Below are 17,288 nucleotides of genomic sequence, written 5' to 3' on the forward strand. Positions count from 1 at the left end.
ACAGCAGGTGCAGCTAATATTTACTTGGTATTTTCATTCTGCAGTGATGATATTTAGGGTGATATATGTTCTATCTTATTTGATCCTCACAGCTCTGAGGCAGGTGAATACATGAGAGGAAGGGAGGAAGACTCACAAATTAAGTATCTTGCTTAATTCACACAACTAATAAATGGCCAACCTGGCTGGGACTTAAACCAGGTCTGTTTGACTCTAGAGCCTACTACACTACCTTTCCCCTTGTGATAGAAGAGAAGAGAAGAGAAGTACAATAGGAGAGCCTGTGTCTGATAGGGTTAGAGCCATATGTTTTTTTGCTATAAAGAAAAAAAATGTCAAAACTCTAGTTTCTACCACAGACACAACTCTCAAACTTGGTAAGATTCAACTGGTTAGGAGAGGTGAAAAGTATGAGGAGAAGTGAAGAGAGCTTAGAAACTATGTGTCCCTGAAAGAAGGAAACCCCAGATCAGGCTCCAAGATCAGGATGACCTAGGACTCACTCCTGGATAGAGATTGGAGAAGCAGTGAGGCCTCAGAGAAGGGATGCTTGTCTCAGTAAGTAAATGTGCTGGAAAAGGGATCAACAGTTTCCCTCACCTCTTTGTAGGAGTGGAGAGGATCCCCGCACCCCCTTCCATGCCCAGAGGGACAAGTCCTTGCTAGCCCTCCCAGAACCCAGCATAGCTTGGGAGCAGCATGTGGATCCCTGCATGCCTCAAGAGTGGCACTGGGGTTGCAGAAAGAAGTGGACCTGAAGGGACCTTGCAGTGAGGGCACATCCTCACTCAGCAACTGGTGGGAACCTGTCATTAAGGAGCAGACAAGATAGTAGCCATCTCAGCAGATGCCACTGAAAGTTGAAGTTCCTGGAGCCACACTGTACAAGTCACACTGTACAAGATGGCCACCCCAGGGAGAGAGCAAAGTTGAATCAACAGATCACCACAGGATGAAAATGTTGAACTTATTAGAAGTATGTAGACCCTGTTCACATAAACAGAATCTTTAAGAAGCTGAAACAAGGATTGCTTTTAATTCCTATGGGTCACCCAAGTGTCACCCAAGATTGAAGGATTTACTTGATTTCATTCTTTTGTTATTTAATCCATGACATCATTAGCCTAAGGATTTTAAATATTCATTTTGCCAATTTGAGGGAAAAGGGCGGTTTCTGATTATTCATTGTTCATCCGTGCCCATCATCCATTCTCTGCCCTTATCCTGGGCTGTGTTGTGGAGGCTGACCCCTGTGACCCGCATCTCCCAAGCTCCTTTGCTGCTGGCCTCTGGTTGGTTCAGCCAGAAGGAGGCACTGGTAGTAGTTGAAGGATGGGGGACTAGAGGGGTCTGTGTTTCTTCCTCCTTCCTTGCTGCTTTGAGTCCTTGCTGTATGCCTACTTCAAGACTCCAACTGCCTTTGGGTTTCAGTAGTATCACTTCTTCTCTTTACCTTTCTAGGCATAGGGACACCAATGGCTTCCCCTGTTGCTAGACCTTAGGTACCTCACTATGGCTGGTCGTTTCCCTTCTCTCAGCTCATATCTCAGGGAGAAGGCCCTTCATTAGAATCTCTTCAATCTTCCTGAGTTGACTTCTCTTCTCTCCAGGTATCCTGACTGATATTTTTAAAGTTTGAATTTAGAGTGTCTTGGTAGGAGCTAATAAAGATTCAGGTGAGAACTAAAGCTTCCATTACCTTAGTAATAGTCTGGGCACATGGTTGTGACCAAACCAGATGTAATTCTTGGCCTGATAGGGCTCTAAGATGGACTAAAATGTCTAATGTATAAGGCTTCATTCCTCCTTCATTCCTTCACCACCAGATGTGGTCCTGCCTCAGATACACCTGGTATGTTTGTTCAAAGCTGATTGCTTTGACAATTCTTTCCACATGGACATTGATGTTCAAACTTCTTGCTCTAACACCACCATTTGTTTTCAAATGTATAAACAATGTGACTTGATTAGCATAAAATTATTTTATTACATTTACAAACATTTCTATAGTATTACATTGATACAAAATAACAATAAACAAAATATTAATATTGGGCATTGATTGCAAGTTGCAGTCATAAAGTACTTTAAACACCCATGTCTTGGGCATGAGCTAGAAAACAATGAAAAAATTTGGATTCACATAAACTGTAATGGAAATTATACTGCTTTTCAACCACTCACCTTGTACTCTCAGGGTGTTTTTTATTTAACAAAATAGTGTTAACAGAAATAACTTCACTCTTAATCTTAGGAAAATCAAATTAGCCTGCACATGTGGTAATACATAGGTAGATATTCAAATTGAGTTTTTTAAATGGCAGTTTTTAAAAGTAATTGGAAATTTTAAAACATTGATATTTGAATCAAATATTTTTGAAAGTACTTCTGTGGATCTCTAGGATCGGTAAAGGCCACCACCTGAAAACTACTATATTGGGCATGTGTCAGATTTTGCTCTACTTAATATAAGATAGCGACTTAACAATACTTAAGTTGACCAATAGAGCTGCCAAATGTAGATTAAAGCAAATGCATTGTGTTTTCTCTTGACAATAAACTTAGTAACTAATAAATCATTCAGTAAAAAAAAATTAAGCTGCTAGTATAAGGATGGTATATGAAGCTAAAATTGTTTAATTTAAAAAAAGATGTTTAAATATTCTAAAATTCATTATGGTGTATATTAAACATTATTCTAAGTAAGCAGAATAATTTAATGAATTCTCATGAATCCATCACCTGGGTTCAACACTATCAAATCATAATCAATCTTGCTTTATCTAAGTTGCTCCCTCCTTCCAGCTCCAGCCCTGATGAATGGGAAGCAGATACCAAACAGCATATCACCTCTTCTGAAAATATTTCAGTAGGCTCTATAAAAGACATAGGAACATAACCACAGTCCTATAATTTAAATAATTCCTTACTGTCATAAAATATCCAGCCAGCAAATTCATAGTTCTCTTATCACGGCATAACATTTTTACATTGTATGAATCAAGGTCAAAATATGATCCATATATTGAAATTGATTAATACACTTCTTGAGTCTTTTTTTTTTAAGATTTTATTTATTTGAGAGAGAGACTTCATGAGCAGGGAGGAGGGGTAGAATCAGACTCCCAGCAGAGCAGGAAGCCAGAGGACACAGGGCCCAATCAATCCCAGGACCCATGCCGAAGTCAGATGCTCAACCAACTGAGCCACCCAGGTGCCTCGTTTTCAGTCTCTTTTAATCCCTTTTTTACTCTTTCCTACAATTTATTTGCAGAAAAGAAAGTAGATCATTTGATCTGCATAACTTCCCACAGTGTAGGTTTGTTGATTGCATGTCCCATTCTTCTGTCCTCTGAACTTCTTGTAAATTGGAGTAGGATCTAGACTAATAGTTCTCAATCCAGGCAGTTTTGACCCCAGAGGACATTTGTCAATGCCTGGAAACATTTTTGGTTGTCACAATGAAGGGGAGTTCTATTGGTATCTAGTGGGAAGAGGCCAGGGATGCTGTTAAACATCCTACAGGAAGTGGGTCAACCCCATTCCCCCAACAAAGAATTATCTGGATAAATTGTCAATAGTGCTAAGGTTGAGAAGCTCTGGAGGCCTGGTCGCATTCAAGTTTGATTTTATCCCCAACTTTTCTCAATTTGTCTATTTTTATCATCTTCATATTTTAGGTACTGATTGCACTAAAAAATATTATGTCTAACATATAATTTGAATTACATCATAGATTTAAAAAATATTGGAATGACTTTAGAGAGACTTCTAAACTACAGTTAGGATTGGCCTTTATCTTAGTTCCCTGATCAGATTATAGTTTTATTCACTAATCTATAGTTATACTCAGAAGAATTTAATATCTCTCTACATCATGGTTGGGGTACAAAGCTCATTTCTTAAATAATACTCATTCCTAATTAGTCCAGCTGTCCTTCTGATACCTATTTCCAGAACCCATTATGAAAGCTGAGGAAATGTAGTATTTACTAAAGTGCCTGAAAATTTTTGAGAAAATTAATACAAAAAGCAATAACAATTTGGCTCCTCATATGTACAGCTATAATTAAATTTGAAAATAAACAAGCCATCTGTCCTGGTTTTTGAAAAAATAAGGCAACATCATTTAGAAAAAATTGGAAAGAATATCTAATTTGCAAATGATTCAAGCCTTAAAAAGTTAATCACCAAAAAATGCACTAAAGAAATAAAATTTTTACTGAAAGCAGCCTAGTTTTTTTGTGCATGTGAAGAGAAGAACATTTCTGAGTCCCAATTCTGCCAGTCATCTGAGTTCAGCTTTTATGTGTCTATGCTCTTTGGTCTTTTTCTGTAAAAAAATTTTTAAACAGTGAGCAATGGAATGACATGCATTTACAGAATGTGTGGTGGATGAAAGAGCCCAGTAATCTTAAATTCTGAAAATATTTTTATCTCAACAATTGAAAACAAGATAAAGATGAAGAACCCTATGAAATATTAACTGATCTTATGCTGAAATTGTCCCAAAACTCTATTTGTGAAATATCAGCTCAGTTATCTTCTCAGTAAATGCGTGAGTGGTCTACTTAACACATGGCAATGTCTGAGTCACCTATATGAAGATATGGACAGCAAACTCATATTCTAAAACTGAACAATCTTTATAATTTTTATTTCTTTGGTAATAGCACACTTATCTATAAGAAATTTCTCTTAAATGTTTTAAGATTTATAATAAGATAATTTTTTAAAATGAAATATTTTATTGGGCATAATTGGTTGCAAAGGACAGAAGCTGATTCAAAGTAGCTTAAAAAAATGAACTATTTTTCCTCAGGTACTTGGAAAATCAGTGTAGTAGACCCTACTAATGGTCACCCCCTGTCCCCAACATCCCACCCCAAACCATTCTTTCACTTGCCAGAAAGGCCCATCTCTCACTGGGCAGGTCGAAAGTGACCTACCCAGCTTCCCAACTTCCCTTGTAGCTAGAGTATGGGCATGTGACCTAATCCTGGCCAATGAGATACTAAAAGTCAACTTGGAACCCCCAAAAGGACTTTTCTTTGCTATTTTTAGTCATGGCTGCGTGAGGATGTGATGCTGCCACGGTTACGCAAGAGATGTGGGGCAAATCTGGAACAATCTACCCCTGAACTCTTTGTTAGCTGAAATGCAATGATCACTTCTATTGCAATGTTTTGTTATATGTAGCCAAAGGCATTGTAATTGATAATACTGATTCCAGGTATGGTTAGGTTCAAAATAATGAGGGATACTATCAAATGTTTATCTGTTTTTCCCCACAACTCTTTTTCTCTCAGTGTTGGCTGCACTCTCAGGCTCTAGGTAGTGGCCCCAGACAGTTATAAACTAACATCAAATTTACTGATACCAGTTTTACCTTAAGGAGAATTTTCTCCAAAAGAGTTTCCAAAGCGTTCTAGGATTTAGTGAGATTCATCTTCTTGAGTTCTATACAATTTCTCCAGCCAAAGACATGAGATAGTGACCAGGTCTCCTGAGACCACTGGAGCTGAAGGTTGATTCCACCCGACACAACCACACACTATTTCCCAATAATGCTAACTGACAATGAAAATGGATCTTATATAGACAAGCAAGACAAATATGCAACAAAAAGTCCAAAATTTTGGTGCAATAATAAAAATAAATGTTTACATGGGACACCTGGCTGGCCCAGTTGGTGTAGACTCTTGACCTCAGGGCTAGGAGTGCAAGCCCCATGTTGGGTGTAGAGATTGCTTAAAAAATAAAATCTTAAAAATAAATGTTTATATTGCCTAAGCATAGAATGTATAGGGGAAAATGTAGTCTTAGAAATAAGACTATAAAAAAAAAAAAAGAAGAAGAAAGGAGGAGACTATAACTATTGAATGAAACTTTTAAATACATAGATCATTAAGATCCTAATATTTCTGGATATCATGTAGGCACTGAAGATACAGAAAGTCAGATGCGCAATACCTGTCCTCCCAGTCTAATGAAGGAGGAAAAGGAAATCAGCGATTACTATGTAGCAGACAGGTGTCCTGCGTATTGTGTATCGTGGTCTTACAAAGGAGTGGCAGAGGCAGGGTGAGGTGAAAGCTTCCACAAAACTTTCCAAGAATTGGTAAGATGACGACTGTGTTTTAGAAAGTTGAAATGGTGAGAACTTCCTGAGCAAAGTCAGAAGCAAGTGAACTCTTGGTTCCTATGCTGGATCCTAGGCTACTTCCAACTCCGCTGGTGGCCTTCCACAAGCTCTCTGGCCTCTCTATTCTCTCATCAGAAGATAAACAGGGAGTGGGTTGGGAAGCAGGGAGAGTAGATAGAGTAGGACTTTTCCAAGATTCTGTACAGATTAAAATGGATTATTCTATTATGTTATGAATATCTCCAATGGGTATGAAAAAGGCCAAAAAGCGAGGCCTTTTAATTTTGACCCATTGTGAAATTGACAACTGACCCAGTTTTCTAATTATTGCCAAAAAAAGACCTGATTTTAATACTGAATAATCAGAGTCATCACGTTTGGAAAATGTTCCCCTAAAATTAACTGCCTTTTAGTTAACAACCCATTTTCTAGGGATACATTTAGCTCTTTTTTCCTCCCAGTGAGTTCACCAAGAAAGCTATGTTTTTAAAGTTACAAGTTCATTTAGGGCTTTCCTAAGTTGTGTTGTTTTGACCATACTCATTTCTTTTTAAGACTAAAGCTCTCTTGATCTTCCTTTGAGTCTTCTAGGACCCATTCATACTCATTTACTATAATTATTGTGAAAATCTGCATTACGAAGCCCCCACTGAATAGTACAGTAAAGTTCAGAAAATGAAATGGAGAAAGTGAGGGAACAGACCTTACCTAGGGAGGTTAAAGTTGAGGAGAGAAAATTTCCCCTGAGACACGTCCTATCATGAGAGGATAACCTGTGTCAGACTACTGATCATCCTGAACTTAACACCTATACTTCTTTTAAAAAATCACTTTATCTCTTAGTATCTTTTATTTAATAAATACACATTCACTTAAGTCCTCCTCTTAAAAATGTACATATTTCAAAATGTGTCCTAATGTTCATATTAACTTGGAATAGACCTATATGTATACACATCTTGAATTTCATCTTAGAAAGCATCTTGCCAAAAAAAAAAAAAATTTAAAAAAAGCATCTTGCCCTTTAGGAATGAAGGAGATTCTCATCTCTTTTCCATCTTTTCACTTCTATAAACCACATTGATAGCAATGGAAAATTCTAATGTCTATTTAAAGCCACTTCTGAGCATGATGGAGAAGCTAATATTTGTTGATAAATGTTGGAAGATTTCAGTTTTGAGGCTTAGCATTTTTAGTGTCCTATACTGGAAGATTTCAGTTTTGAGGCTTAGCGTTTTTAGTGTCCTATATTTCTCAGTAGATTCAGGAAGTTATATTCAAGAAAGGAAGCCCTTATTATGCTTCTGTTATTCTTTCAGAAATTACAGTGGAAGGAATAGAAATGAGCTTTGGAAATATTTGAAACCATATAGATCTATTCTCTCACTATGGACCTGTTTATTTCAAAGTTTGACAGCAAATCTGTAAGAAAACAACAATGTCATACATATTAACTGTGTGGTACATTAATTTAAGAATATTCATTATGACAAGTAATGAGAGGAACTGAACGCTCTATTTGTTTAAGTGATCAGAAAACTCATTTGGAGGAATAATGGGCTTTCTCTGGGAGTCTGACATAGGAAACTATGGGAGGGCTCATGCAGCTTATTTAAAGTATGTCTTTGTATTTGCTTTTATTGGAAAGTTTCAACCTTTTGTAGATGAACCCAAGTATTTATTTAGAAGACAGAATGTTCTTTGGTGGTGCTAACCTAACTGGATATTCAACTTACTGCAGTCAGTGAAGTGGAACACCCAGCACAAAGAAAGAAAAATTATTTCAATTTAATATATATTGGGATAAAAGTACTCACCTTAATTTACCACTCTGAACAAAAGGGATCTCCCTTCCTCTGAATTCCACACCATTAAGGGAAGTTCTGTTAAGATTTGTAACTCCATGGGGCGACATGGGTTGACCGGTGACTCAGTCAGTTACGTGTCCAACTCTTTTTTTGTTTGTTTTTAAGATTTTATTTATTTATTCATGAGAGACACAGAGAAAGAGTCAGGGACACATGCAGAGGGAGAAGGAGGCTCCCTATGGGGAGCCCAATGCGGGACTCAATCCCCAGACCTGCAGGATCACAACCTGAGCCAAAGGCAGATGCTCAACCATTGAGCCACCCAGGCATCCCCAGTGTCCAACTCTTGATCTCAACTCATTTCTTGATCTCAGGGTTGTGAGTTCAAGCCCCACATTGGGCTCCACACCCAGTGTGAAGCCTACTTTAAAAAAGAAAAGAAAAGAAAAGAAAAGAAAAGAAAAGAAAAGAAAAGAAAAGAAAAGAAAAGAAAAGAAAAGAAAAAGATCTGTCATTCCATAAATCCCAGATAGTATTGCCCCAATCAGTTCTTCAGCAGTTTATGGATATTTAACCAAATGGAATGTATGTTCAGCACACATGTTTACATATACATGTAGGAAATAGACCAAGGGGTTGGAGACATTCCATTCAATGGTGGTGACATCACCTTACTCTGTGAAAATTTACACATCATTTCTCCTCAACGGGGCCATCAGTCTCTTTATCATCTTAAGACCAAATCACTATAAAACACTTTTAGGTTTGTTTTGAAATCCAGTGTCGAAATAGTGATAAATGTTATTTAATCTTATACAAAATTTCAAAAGGGAAGTCCCACTTGCCAAGAGAAAATTGCTTTTACAGAGCATTTTATTTCTTTTGAATATTAAATACCCAATTATACCTCAGAAGTTGGTTTATCGTGCTGTGATGAGCCTGATTTTCCATTTAACATAAAGGAGCAGATGTTCTGTGCACACCAGAGATGGGGGGGAATCTGCCTTCCTTCCCCTGTCTCCCACCCACAACCCCACTGGCTATTTTACACATTGTAGATACACATCCACTCTCTGAATTGTGCAACACAGAATTAGGCATAATGCTACCAATTTCCTAACATTTGGTCATCATATTGCTAAAAAAACAATCTTAGATTGCCCGCACACAAGTTTGTAACATCTGGGTTGGGGTGGGGAGGAGTGGAGGCAGAGAGGTAAACTTCAGAGGCAAGAAACAATTTGTGAGAGTTAAAACAACAATTTGGAAAATGTTACTTTGAATCTAATTACATTTCCAAAGGCGATCAATGACTGAGGACTAAAATCTTGATTCAAATTAGTAACAAGTAGAGTGAGACTTTATCTTTTGGAAATTCTGAAGACACATGCAATAAAACATTTCATACATGGCTTCTAGTATATTTTGTTTTGATGTATCTAATAGATTTTGTTTCAATCTTGAGTGATGTAGTTATTAGAGTTTAGTGTTGGTTGGCTTCTTAGAAATGTATAGTTAAAAAAAAACAACAGTGGTTTATTTGTTTGGGTCTCATTTTCAACAGCTGGGGGGATTAGAGAGTGGAGAAAAGAGCTACCCACAGGGCAGCCCTGGGAAGTGGAGACTGTCAGGGTTTAAGGAAGAGAAGGTGGACAGCTAAGAAGTGTCCCAGAAGGGTCACCCAACCCAGCAGGGGTGAGGATTAAAGTCAGCAGCTCTGTAGGTGGGGCAGAGCAGAAGCAAGCTAGGGGAAGGCAATAGTGTCAGTGCCCAGGAAGATTTCTAGATACTATAGTTTTGGTGTTTGTTTTTAAATAGACTAGGTCACAGGCATTAAGGAGGGCACTTAGTGGGATGAGCACTGGGTGTTACACTATATGTTGGCAAATTGAATTTAAATTTAATTTTTTTAAAAAATATAAATAGATAGATAGATAGATAGATAGATAGATAGATAGATAGATAGATAGAGTGGAACCAAATTTGGTTTTCAATACTTCAATTTCCTAAGTAAGAGCCTTGTAGCAGACACTGCCTGTTACCTACCTGTCAGCGTTTTCTACCATCCCAAGAGTCAGACTCCTTCAGTTAGAGAGGAGATCTCTTGAACTTAGGAAGGGTAGGCCTTTACTTCTAGCCTAAGGGTAAATCATGAGACTCAAGACCAATGGATTCATTGATCCATTGATTCTATGTGTCATCAAACATCTACTATGAGTCAGGCACCATCCTAAGCATTAGGGATACAGCAGTGAACAAAACAGACCAAGCCCCTGCCCTTGAGAAGCTTATATTCTAGTGAGAGAAAACAGTTAACTATATACATAAGCAAATACAGTATGCCAGATGGTGAGCTAGGGAGAAAAATTGAGCACAATGAGGTAGGAAGGGGCAGGCCAAGGTGGAGGATGGTGGTTTCTTTACATGGCTAGAGACAGCCTCAGTGAAAGGGGAGTGAGTCACCCTGGCATCTGGAAGCAGAGGTCGCTTCAAGCATAGAAGCCTTTAGGAGGAGGCATGCTGGGTGCATTCAAAGAACAGCAAAGAGGCCAGGCAGGGTGTTTGGAATAGGATGAATGAGGGTGAGAATGAGTGAGGGAAAGATCAACAGGGAATACACTGGTGAAGGTTGGATGGTATAGAGCCAGGGTGGACTTTGGCTTTTACCCCAAGCACAACCGAGAGTCCACTGAAGGTTAGAGCAGAGGTATCACATGATAGGGATTTGTTTTGAAACAGCTCTCCAGCTGTGTCCCCTGGTCAGTGAGTCGTCTGAAGGGCATTACATGACCCAGTTCTGTCTAATGAAATATAAAAGGACATCTACTAGGGAGGGCTCCTTCTGCCAAATTCTTAGTCAACTAAGCATTATGAATAAGTCCCTTTCCCTTTACTTTTCTGCTTGGAACTTGAATGTGATGCCTTGAATTGCCTTGCCTGTCTATCATGAATTGAGGAAGTATCATGCTAAGGATGGAGGAGCAGAGCTTTAGAAGGAGCCTGAGTCTTTGGTGACACCACTGAACCTTCATAGGGGCTCATGACTACCTACTACCAGTCTTTTGCTAGACCTATTTTAATGGGTTATTGTTCCTTGTAACTGAATTCCAAACTATAACTGACATCAAAAAAATTTGAAGAAAAAATGATGTCTTCCATCACACACTTGAAATGACATTTAAGTACTAAAAAGAGTGGGAAGAGCATAATCTCAGAATATGATGTAAAATTTTAAATTGAATCAATTTAGCTTTAAAACAAATCTCAAAATTGGATTTTAATTCTTTTTTCCCTACGGACCAGAAAAATCTTCATCACAGACCAAGCTCTAAAGCAAAAGGACAGAACATCTGGACAGGTCAGCAAACCAGGCCCTTAACGGGCACGATCCTGATGCAGACACTACCAAGGTTAGGGTAGCACTTCAAGGTTGGGTAAACATGTTGTTGAGGTTTGCTAAGGACAATCTTGGTTTGTGCTTGCTGTCCCTACATGATTATTAATAGCACCTTCTTTCACCCTCAAAAGTGTTCTTGATTTGGGTAATAAATTATAAGATCACACACAGACACACATACATGCATGTATCTACATACAGGAGTAAATTAATCACACCTTTGTGAAAGGATTTACAAGGAACTACACAAGAGATTTTCTCTGGAAATGGGACCAGATTTGTGGAAGAATTATTTTTAATATAGTATTTCTTTGAGTTTTGTATCAGGTACTTGTTTTATTTTTAAAATTAAAAAAATAAAACTTAAAATAATCGAAGGAAGTCCTGCAAGTTATAAGGATTCTAAACTTTTATTTTTCCTATGTAGGTAATCAGTCACAGACCAAAATGTCAGACTCATTTGGAAAACAACATTCAAATGAGACAGAAAGCTAATATTTGATAATTAATGTCAGTTACTCGGCTTTGAGAGTGTAGTCAGTTTGCAAGATAGGATCTGAGGTGCCTGGTTGTGGTGCCAACTGTGACACCTCATCTCCTCAGCACTACCTGCCGCACACGATCAACATGCTTCTTAACACTATTGTAGTTAGGGACTGAAGACAGAATGGAAACATTTCTGTTATGTCAACATATGTTATGCCTTCTATGCAAAAGGCACTGGGTTGGGGTCTGGGTAATGAAAGTGACCAGCTCCCAGCTCATGTAGAACTTACAGTTAGGTAGGAGACACAGACAATAAACAAGCAAATACGCACATATAGAGGGAATTACAGATTGTGTAAGTATTGTGAAACAAATGAGAAAAGTGCTAGAGAATAAATATAACACAGATTTATTTTGCTGGAATAAAAACAATAACAATAAAAAGCCTGAAAGCTTTTATTTCCTCCTACGAGAAGAATTAGGTCCAGGAATGGAAAAGGGGATAGGACTCTGTCAAAGAAGTTCAGTTCTGGTTCCACCACATAATAATACTATGACTGTAAAAGTGACAAATATTCTAAGCCTCATTTTTTAAGTTGACCTTCTTTTGTCATAAGGTTGCTGTGAAAAACAAGACGAAGTTAATCAATGTAGGTGAGATGCTATATAAAGTACTATTTATTATCTACTCTGTCAACAAATATTTATTGAGTACTGTCTTTGGGATGGGTTTCTGTACTAACAGCATGATATATAAAGCTTCAAGAAAAAAGGCTGTAATCACAAAAATCTGTGATTTGGGGGGATAGATAAATATATGTAACTATGCGTGTGTGTGTGTGTTTATATATGTGTATGAGGTTTATTTTTTATTTTTAAACAAATGGGAGTAAAAAACTCACATATAAGATTGATTTTAAAAGCATTTTCAAGGTTTTGCTCAAGCATTACTAGAGACCCAACCCCGTATTTTTCATGATTTATGCTATCGTAAACAATGAGAATAAATATTTGCAATGTGATGCTGAGGCTCAATCTTTGTTATTTCATTCAAATCACCAAAGATTAAGTAATCATCAGCATAAATTAGGGTGAGAAATCCATGCATATATGGTCAATTAGTTTACAATGAAGAAGTCAAGAATGTGCAATGGGGAAAAGACAGCTTCTCCAATAATGGTGTTGGGAAAGCTGAACAGCATGTGCAAAAGCATCAAACTAGACCGTTATACTGTACACAAAAATTAACTCAAACTGAAGTAAAGGATTGAATGTAAGACCTGGAGCCATAAAACTTCTAGAAGAAAACATAGGTGTAAAGTCCTTGACATGAGTCTTCGTGATAATTTTTTGGATCTGACTTAAAAAGCAAAAATAAATAAGTGGGACTATATCAAACTAAAAGGCTTCTTCACAGCAAAGGAAGCCATCAACAAAATAAAAAGACAATCTACTGGGCAGCCCCGGTGGCACAGCGGTTTAACGCTGCCTGCAGCCCCGGGTTTGATCCTGGGGACCCTGGATCGAGTCCCACATCAGGCTCCCTGCATGGAGCTTGCTTCTCCCTCTGCCTGTGCCTCTGCCTCTCTCTCTCTCTCTCTCTGTGTGTCTCTATGAATAAATAAATAAAATCATTAAAAAAAAAGACAATCTACTGAATAGAAAAAAGTTTGCAAATCATATATCTAATAAAGGGTTAATATTCAAAACATATAAAGAACTTGTACAACTCCATAGTAAAAAAAAAAAAATACCAAGCAATTCAATTTAAAAATGGGTAGAGGATCTGAATAGACATTTTTCCAAAGAAGGCATACTGGTGACCAACAGATAGACAGATGAAGAGATGCTCAACATCCCTAATTGGGGAAATGCAAATCAAAACCACACTGAGTTATTACTTCACACCTGTTACGATGGTTATTATCAAAAAGACAAGAAATAGTTGACAAGGATATGGAGGAAAGGGAACCCTGGTGACTGTTGGTTTGGACTGTAAATTGGTGCAGCCTCTATGAAAAATAGTATGAAAGTTCCTTAAAAAATTAAAAATGGAACTACCATATCCAGGAATTTCACTTTTGGATATTTATTCAAAGAAAAAGAAAATACTAATTCAAAAAGACATATGGATGCCTGTGTTCATTGCAGCATTATTTACAATAGCTAAGATATGAAAATGACCTGAGTGTGCATAAATGGATAAATGGATAAAGATGTGGTACTTATATACATACCAAGTCATTATGTTGTATACCTGAAACTAATATAATATGTCAATTATACCTCAATGAAAATAAATAAAATAGCAATTTTTAAAAGAATAAAATAAATTTGTAAGAGATATTTTTGTTTATTTTTTATAGATGTGAAAATCAATAATTTGTACAAACTACATATGTTCACTTTCTGGAATTTTAGTTTATAGTAGCACAGTATCCCATGATGACAATGCCAGACAAATAAGTTTTTTCTACCAAAAAAGAAAAAATACTTTCAGTTTAAATTGGGACTATGCAAAGTAAAATATTTGTAGATGAACTGAAGATGATTTTGCCAAAGCTGGAGTCTTTTAAAAAAGAGAATGTGTTGGAAAGATTGTTCTTATAGCTAGACTTTCTCAAGAGTTCAGGCAGAACTTTGCCTATTTAAATTTAAATTAAAAAGTTTAAAACATCTTTTTGCACCTTTAAAAGTGAAGAGTCCATGGTGTTATCTGAGTCATAAAGAGTTATTTGGTTCACAAGTTCTATAACTGGTTTGCCTGAAGAGATTGAATTTTTATGACTCGATGAGATATTTTGATATGTTATCTCTATGCCTGTAGGTACTTGGAGATTACCCATGTCCAGATACCCTCTCAAGTGGCCCATTTCTTTTTCAAAACTGTCTCACATTCCTACTTAAGTTTAGTTTAATATTTATAGAGCATATTATGTAAATGCTCCCTGAATCATGTAGTACTTGAAAAAATTCTTGGAACAATTAAGGAGATGTTCTCAAACAAAATTGAATAAGCAACTTAAAGAAGTACGTAAAACTTACTGAAGATTCATTTTGATAATTTTATAACAACTTAAAAATTCCAGGCTGCCTTATACTCTTATGCACATGGCCCTCTCTGCTTAATTGGGAGCTAATTATTACTATTTCTAGAATATTATAGTTTCTGCACCCTTCCTTCTCTTTCTCTTACAAATTGACATTTGTCTTCAGCAAGAGACTAAATGATATGACTTTAACATTTCCCTATTCATAGCTCTTGTTATGAATAAGGTTGTGACAGACGCCAAAGCCATTTATAGAAAGGAAGCATGTGGATTACTGGTTGATAATTATTTCCTGTCAAGTGGTCACACCAATGGGAGCAATGACCATGTACACCAATGTTCAACACCACATCTCCACCTGCTTTGGGAACTGGTACCTGACGAGTGTTCAGTAAAATATTGATTGGATAAATTAACTCACCTTAATGTTTGGTCTGGCTAATATTCATGACACGGGCTAGTTGTGTAATCATGGTAAAATCAATGTGATAGGAATCAGAATTTGGCCCATAACTCGATATAATACTGAATAAGATGCTTTGTTTCTCAGGATGTGGCTTTTTTAAATTGAAGTACAATTAACATACAACGTTGTATTAATTTCAAGCCTGCAACATATTGATTCAACAATTACATAGATTACTCTGTTCACCATGGTAAGTGTAGTCACAGGACTTGGCTTTTTAATTATAAAATGAGAATTTCAGATGAGATCACTGTTTTGAACACTTTTTTGTTTGACAGTTTTGTTTTAGTAATGAAACATTTTTTAAAAGATCTCTTAAGTGAAATATTAATGTCTTATGCAGCTACTAAAAGCAGAACAAATGTGGATTGAAACAGAGCCAGAACTTCCCTTGCTTGGCAATTCTATCCTTGAGTCACCTTTTTTGGAACCCTATGGTTCCAGAGAACACAATTTGAGAGCCAGTGGACTTGGTTGTTTTTAATATTCTAGTTTGAAAATTTTATAACAAGCATGAAAAGATGTCATAGTGAAGAAAGAACACATAGTTCTCAGTAATCACTGAAATCAAGCTCCAGCACTGCATTACTGTGTGATTTTGTGGTTCAGATTCTTGTCTATTAGATAGAGCTAGGTTGCTTAATAGTGGCATGCCGATCAAAGACTAAGATAACTTAGGAGGCAGTGGTTCTAGTTATCTATTTCTATAAAACAAACCTCCCCAAATGTTGGTAGCTAAAACAATATCTCACAATTTTGTGGTTCAGGATTTCAGGCAGAGGTTGCCTAGAGGATTTTCTGTTTGCTTAATAGTATTCAGCTGGAAAATGTGGGCTGGGCTGGAAGGTCCAAGTCATTTTCATTCATGTGTCCTTGGTAGGGATGGATGACTGGGAGCCTGGACTCAGCTGAGACCATCAACTGGAATGCCTACTCCAGGCCTTCCCAGCATGGCAGACTCAATATGTCAGATTCTAACAGAGAGGTTCAAGTCTCTAAGAAAAATGTTCCAAGTGCCCTCCTCAGTGCCCATCACCCAATTACCCTAACCCCCTGCTTACCTCCCCTTCCGCAACCCTTTGCTTATTTCCCAGAGTTAGGAGTCTCTCACGGTTTGTCTCCCTCTCAAATTTGACACTTGATGGGATGAGTACTGGGTGTATATACTGTATGTTGGCAAATCGAACTTAAATGAAAACAAATTTAATAAAAAGAAGAAGAAAAAGAAAAATGTTCCAGCAAACAAGGCTTGCCCACATGGCCTTTTATGACCCAGACTTCTAAATCACAAAGCATTCCTTCTGCTCTACTCTCTTGGTCAAAATTGTCACTAGGTTTTCAAATTCAAAGAGAAGGGCCAAGCTCCCAACTCTCAATGGGAGGAGCATCAAAGAATTTGCAGCCATGTTTTATTATTTAATTTTATTTCTGAATTTTTTAATTTTTTAAAATTTTATTTAAATTCAATTAATTAACATATAATGTATTATTGGTTTCAGAGATAGAGGTTAGTGATTCATCAGTCTTATACAACACCCAGTGCTCATTACATCACGTGCCCTCCTTAATGCCCATCACCCAGTTACCCCATCCCCCACCGCACCCCTCCAGCGACCCTTGGTTTCCTGTGATTAAAAGTGTCTTATGATTTGTCCCATGTTTTAAAACTGTCAGAGTTATTCTAGTCTTTAGTATCTATCTTATTACTGCAGTAGTCAAGGAAAATTCATAGGAGTGAGTAGTACATTTCTCTCCACCATCATATGTGGAATATTGCAAGGGATTCCACATTTTTTTGAAAACTTTATACTGGGATTAAATGAACCAAGCTAAACCAGATGACTACTGGATTTTTTTGAGTTCTGTACTTCAGGCAAGCCTCATACCTGTGCTACAAAATGTTTTTGGCAGAATTCTTGGCCATCGTTATCATTCT

At 37.2% G+C, this 17,288-nt stretch overlaps 1 long non-coding RNA gene across 2 annotated transcripts in view; it reads left to right on the forward strand.

Annotated features, from left to right (window-relative positions):
- The window catches only part of LOC140631899 (uncharacterized), a 60,283-nt gene that overhangs the window by 15,291 nt on the left and 27,704 nt on the right, over window positions 1-17,288 (forward strand). The gene's annotated exons all lie outside the window — the stretch shown is intronic.

Source organism: Canis lupus, chromosome 4 (genome assembly GCF_048164855.1).
Source record: "Canis lupus baileyi chromosome 4, mCanLup2.hap1, whole genome shotgun sequence".
Lineage (NCBI taxonomy): Eukaryota > Metazoa > Chordata > Mammalia > Carnivora > Canidae > Canis > Canis lupus.